We start from the raw sequence: 6,000 nt of genomic DNA on the forward strand, positions 1-6,000 counted from the left end.
GACAGAAAGGAGACAGAGCTGGCGGTACAACCTCGGGAGCCCAGGGCTGTCGGGGGAGAGTGAGCCGCGGCGGAGGTCCCACTGTCTTTCTCGTCCAGCCTGCTTACCTCCACCTTCTTTCTCAGCCCTTCCATTCTGAATGCATCGTAGCTCCGTGCTCTTCTGTTCAGGCTGTGCCCTCTGCCCAGAATTCTCTTCTCTAGCTCCCTTCTGTTCCTCATTGAGCCTCTACATCACCACCCAGTTTTACCTCCCAGCACATCCCCCGACAGTACGAGTTCACACGGGATTGTAATTGCCCGTCTCTCTCTGTCTCTTGCACTGGAGTGCGAGCCCGGAAGAGCAGGAACTGTTCCCTCCCCACTGTGCACCCTCAGTGTGAGACTCAGAGTGCTTCATCCTCACGTGTCTTGCCTCATGGTTGCAACATGGCTGTGGCAGCTCCGAGCATCTTACTCTCTCCCGATAGCGTCCCAAGAAGAAGGAGGCCTCTCTTGAATGTCCCTGCCTTACACAAGGGGGTGAAAATATTCCCCAGAAGCAGACTTGTTCTGTCTCATTGGTCATAACTGGGTCAAATGGCTCCCCCAAACATTGAAAGTATGGGTGGAAGGAGGGAGGAAAAGAGGGAGGGAGAGAAGAAGTGATAAAAGAATGGAAGGAAGGAAGGATAAAATGATGGATGGGCAAATGGAAGGATGGGTGGATGGATGGATGGATGGATGGATGGATTGGATGGATGGATGGATGGATAGATGGATGGATGGAGGATGGATGGATGGATGGATGGATGGATGGATGGATGGATGAATGGAAGGATGCATGGATGGGGTTTTTCCCTCAGTTGCTCTTCATGCATGCTTCACTGTGATTATATATTGTAAGTTTTATGGGGATTGTGACCAAGAAGATAGCAAATGGGAGACTTGGATTCCAGTTCTGGTCTTGACCTGATAAAACACTTTCGGAAATGCAGAAAGTCTGCCCAGACCACCTCTACCTTTCCACTTCCTTGGATGGCCCTGGGGTCCAGCCAGTTTCCCACTCAGAAACCCCACCTAGAAGCTTCCCATAGCAGATGGTACGAGTTGTCTAGGCAAAGTCAGACCGTCCCGCTTGTGTGCTGGCAGATCCACCTCCCACGGTGGAGGCTGTGATGCTAGGTGCTCTCTTTTCCAGGCTCTCCTGTAATTAGGGAGGGTCTTATGACCCAGTTCCCACCAAGAAGACATAAGGGAAATGCAAAAAGAAACCCCCTTCCCCGCATCTGCTTTGGACGCTGTCGTGAGACAGGATGTGATGCCTACGTCTGGGGCTGCCGTCTTGTAGCCTGAGGACGAAATGCCAACAGGCTGAGGAGGGACACGCCTGGGCCTTGATAACATCATGAAGCCATTGAACAAACCTGGAACTCCCTGTGTGCTTCTCTAGACAGAGATAATTACCCAGCTTGTTTATACGAATGTTAGTCAGATTCCTGGTCACTTGTAGCTGAGACATCACACTGAACCTCCTTTTGGAAGTGGCTGTGACGTTGGCAATTGGAGCCTTCACAAAGACTCGGAAATCAGGATGGCTGCTAGGGGAAGGTGGGCTTCATGAAAATGGGTCAGTAAGAAATATCAGTTCTCTACTGCTTATGTAAAGGTTGTTTGCTTTGTACCTAGTCTTCCAAAATTTCATAGGACCCAAATCATGGGTCCCCTAAATGAATTGTCTCCTTCAGCTGTGGGGTAAGAATCAGAGGATAGAGAAGGTAAACTATGAGATTAAATAAAATGCATGAGAAATGCAAGAGGCATGGATGGAATCATTTGCCCTTTCTATTCAGGATAATTAGTCTGAAAACCCACTATTCCCTGAATATCAGCTCCCTGAAAATAGGTTATATCTTTCAGGACATTCATTTATTTAATAAGATGTTGCTGAGCGCAAAAAAACTACGAGATATGGTCGTAGGTGCTGGGGATACAATGAGGAAACAGAGACGGACCTGTCCTCCAGTGGCGTCCATCCAGGGGAGCTGGACAAGCACGCTGGCCATTGAATTAGAATGTGACCAGGAAAAGAGCATCTTTAGAGAAACCTGGCAGACACCACCTTAACCAGGAGATCCAGTCACCATCACCAGTAATAAGACACATGGGCATCATGTACCCCTCAATTCGATACTCTGAAAAGGACTGAACATCACTTCTGGGGTACGCAGGCCAAGAATGTAGTACATCAAGCGAATCGTGAGCAAACTTCAGAAGAATCCAAACGGAAGAGCATTCGACGAAATATTGGCGTGGCCAAAAAGTTCGTTCGGGTTTTCTGTACGCTGTTACGGAACAACTCGAACCAACTTTTTGGCCAACCCAATACATGACCCGCACTCTTCAAAAATGCTGAGGGCCTAAGATACAAGGAAAGACTGGGGAACTGTCCCCCACTGGAGGAGACCAAGGACCCGTGACAACTACATGCAACACGGGATCCTGGGCTGGATCTTGGGAAGATAAAGGACATTAGTGGGAAAGGAAGATGAAATCCAAATAAAGTCTGTAGTTTCATTAGTACCCTACCAATATTAACTCCTTGGTTTTGCTGAATTTATTGTCGTTATGTCAGAAGTTAATGTTACAGGATGCTTGGTGAGGGTAAATGGAAACTTTCCTTGTGATTTTTGAAACTTTTCTGTAAGTCTACAATTATTTCAAAATTAATCCTCTGATGAAAGAATCATAGGTGCTAGGAGGTCATATGCCCCACGACTGACCTACCACATCATTCAGTCAGTCATTCAACTAAGTTTTACTGAGCACCTGCTACCTGTCAGGCATTGTGCTACATGCTGGGGAGAGGGGTGAGCAGGACACTCTGGAAAGCACTGAGTTCACTGTCTTCTCTTTTCCATCTGCCCCCCAAAGGCGGTGCTGCGGACGAAGGCTGTCCCCTTAGCGGTGAACACGAGGTGCAAAGCCCCTGCCAGCCGTGTGTGGACTTGCAGCGTGGGTAAGTACGAATCTTTGCTGTTGTAAACCAAAGAGACTATGGGGGTATTTGTTCCTGCAGCTGAGTGAGCTCTAAGTGCTGACTGCTGATCAGTCTGGGTGACACAGTGGACGGGAAGTAACTGCTGAGTGCTGACGTGGTGACTCGGGCTGACAGGTGTTAGTGGAGTTCATTACAGCAGCTGAAGATGGGAAATAGAGGAAACGGGAACATTCCCAGGACTGATTTAGGTAAAGTTTCCTCCAAGTCACACTCTGGTGTCCTCCCCATCCATTCTTCCAACTATGAATTGAGCCATAATTCATTCACTCCTTGAGCACCTGTGTCAGTACCTGCACTGATCTAGGCAGTGGAGATACATGAGTGTATCAGCTGGCTAGTGCTGTGTAACAGTCCACCCCAAAACTTATTTAGTTCACAATTCTGTAAGGAGGCTGGTTGGTTCCTCTGGCCTGGAATGGGCTGGCTGCTATCTGCTGGCTCTCTCCTGCTTTGTGGTCAGCTGGGCGCTAGATGCAGTAGGAAGTGTTCATTCACGTGTCTTGGTCCTCCTGTGGCCCTTACTCTCCAGCAGGCTGGCCCAGGCTCGTTCACACCAGTTCCCAGCGTCCCAAGAGCAGCCAGGGATGGAGCCCCGGGCACGAGCACCCCCATCGTATCTGCTAAAGTCCCCCTGGCCAAAGCATGTCCCACAGCCAAGCCCAGGTTCAAGGGTGGAGAAACAGACTGCAGCCTCAGTGGGAAGGAAGAATGAGTGACCGTTTCTCAGACGCAATGGGAAGAACAGACACCAGGCACTGAGATAAGCACAGAGCAGGGAGCCATGACCTTGACTGCAGGGACCCGGGGAGATTTCCTAAGGGAGGTTATGCTTGAGCCCCAGCCCTGAAAGACGAATTCAAGTTCATCTGGGAGAGTCAAGTTCATGCATATTATTCATGCAACAAGAACCAGGAAGGAAAAGAAACTAGGACAAGGTCATCAATGAGCTGGGCTGTCAGATGGCAGGGGTGTGGCAGAGGGAGGGGTTGGAAAGTAGGAAGAGTAATAGAAGAAGAAGGAAAGCTAACACGAGGGGACGTGCTATGGTTGGTAAGAGACCGAACTGTCCAGCTGGGTGACCTGAGGCACATTACTTAACATTCCTGTGCTTCAAACTCTTCATCTGTGAGGTGAGGATGATGATTATCATCTCGCAGGGTTTTTATTTTCGGGATTTTAAAAAACTGATAACATGAGACGCTGTTAACATTAGTTCCTCGTGTGTGGCAAGCACTCAGTAAACTGTAGTGATTTATCCGTCATTCACCGCATGGTCTGACGTGATGCTCACAACAGCATTATAGACAGACAAAAAGATAAGTAAGAAGATGCCCGAGGTCGCAGAGCTTGGATGGGGTCTCCCTGAGTCTGACCTGGAGTCAGCACCATAACCTCCTGGGGTCTTCAATCCTGGCATCTGCGGGAGTGACCTGCCATCTGGGAGCCTCCCCTCTGGAATTGGGCTGTTTCAGGTCCACTTTTCCAGGAGGTTCTTGCACATGAAAAGAGGGAGCATTTTAATCACAAATCACTCCGTGCCATCTCCTGGGTCCCCAGATGCGCTGGAGGGATGGGAGCCTTCGTTCGTGCTCATGAAAGGCTGCGTCAGAGTTTTCCTGTAAAACTGTTGTTTTGTCTAAAATGGGGAGATGTGCCCCGACTGGACCGTCTTTGGCAGGAAGCAGAACATTCCGGTAGTGGAGTAACGCAAAAGGCAAACGTCTCCTTCAAGCCAAGGGCGTCTGTGCCTGTCTGTCCAAGGCCCTCGCTCACGGCTGACGCGTGCAGCTTGACTGCAGACGGCCCCGAGCCCGCCGCCCGGCGAGGAGGCGAGGAGGCCCGTCCGGCGAGCACGGAGCCGCGGCAGAGGGGCGTCTGCTCTGCTGGCTCCAGTCCGAGCTAGCAGGGCGTTCAGAGCAGAGAGACTTTATTTAAAGAACCCGGAAGGTTAAACCACTCAGTGTTCTGCAGAGTTAAATCAGAGGTGTGTTTAGCAGTCTGGGCAAGTTTGACCTGGGCCGTATGGGTCTCATAATTTATCCTACACTCTGACGTCTCTTGATTCCAGAATATACAGCAAAATGCTGAGCAGGGAGCGGAAACCATGGACCCACATCTTTGGAGGCCGACCCCGTGCCGTGCATCCTCCATATGCAGCTCCCGGACCTCCCAGAACTCGGGGAGGGGGGGTTGTTACTGTCCCTCCCTCACAGATGGGGAAACTGAGGCACAGGAGGGGGGAAGCCAGTGGCCTCAGGCGGCACAGCGGCAGGGGGCGGAGTGGGGCTCTGGAGCCAGGCTGTGATCCCAGCCTCCAAGCTGCCTTCCCGTCAGCCTCCCGATGAGTCTGAATCTGCGTCTCCGGCCGCAGTCTCGCTCCTGGGCTCTGCTCTTTGCGCCTCTGGGCCTCGGACAGGTCTCCTCTGATACCTCAGTTACTGCAGACTCAGCGGGTTTAAAACTGACCCTGACCTTCACCATGGAAGGGCCACCCACTCGTCCTACTCCAGAGGACACTGAGATCAGACGGGCGATGGGCCCCACCCGAGGCCCCGGCCACTCGTCCCGGGCTGTGTCCCCAGATTGCCGCCGGGAGCCTGCGACCCACACAGATGCACAGCCGCCAGCGTACCCCTGCTGATCTGAACCACCAAGGTAAGTCACGGCCCCTCTGGGGACCCCCTGCCTTTCCATCCCCACGTTTCCATATTGGGGCGTCTACTTGCTCTGCTGATGGAGCAGACTGGGCGGCACATGCTGGACTTGTGCCATCCCAGGTGGCTCACCCAGTTGGTCATCCTGGCACCCACCAGACTGCACAGGCTAAGGGCCAGAGCTCTGCATTAACATGTGAGCAACGGGGGCGTCCAGGCTCGGGGGCCACGGACGTCTGTGCCTGCAACCGGCAGGCCACGTCAGGGTCAGGCAGGCCAGGCTTGCCAGCAGTAGAGTGGGCTCTGG

General features: G+C 51.9%; 1 long non-coding RNA gene across 3 annotated transcripts in view; it reads left to right on the plus strand.

Annotated features, from left to right (window-relative positions):
• Positions 1-5,261, plus strand: part of LOC133077827 (uncharacterized) — a 118,080-nt gene extending 112,819 nt beyond the window's left edge. For all 3 annotated transcript variants that reach the window (XR_009697789.1, XR_009697791.1, XR_009697790.1), the window contains 2 exons: positions 2,913-2,997; positions 5,108-5,261. This is a non-coding gene — a long non-coding RNA (uncharacterized LOC133077827). The remainder of the gene's footprint in view (positions 1-2,912; positions 2,998-5,107) is intronic.
• Positions 5,262-6,000: the final 739 nt, after the last annotated feature.

This window comes from Eubalaena glacialis, chromosome 18 (assembly GCF_028564815.1).
Source record: "Eubalaena glacialis isolate mEubGla1 chromosome 18, mEubGla1.1.hap2.+ XY, whole genome shotgun sequence".
Classification (NCBI taxonomy): domain Eukaryota; kingdom Metazoa; phylum Chordata; class Mammalia; order Artiodactyla; family Balaenidae; genus Eubalaena; species Eubalaena glacialis.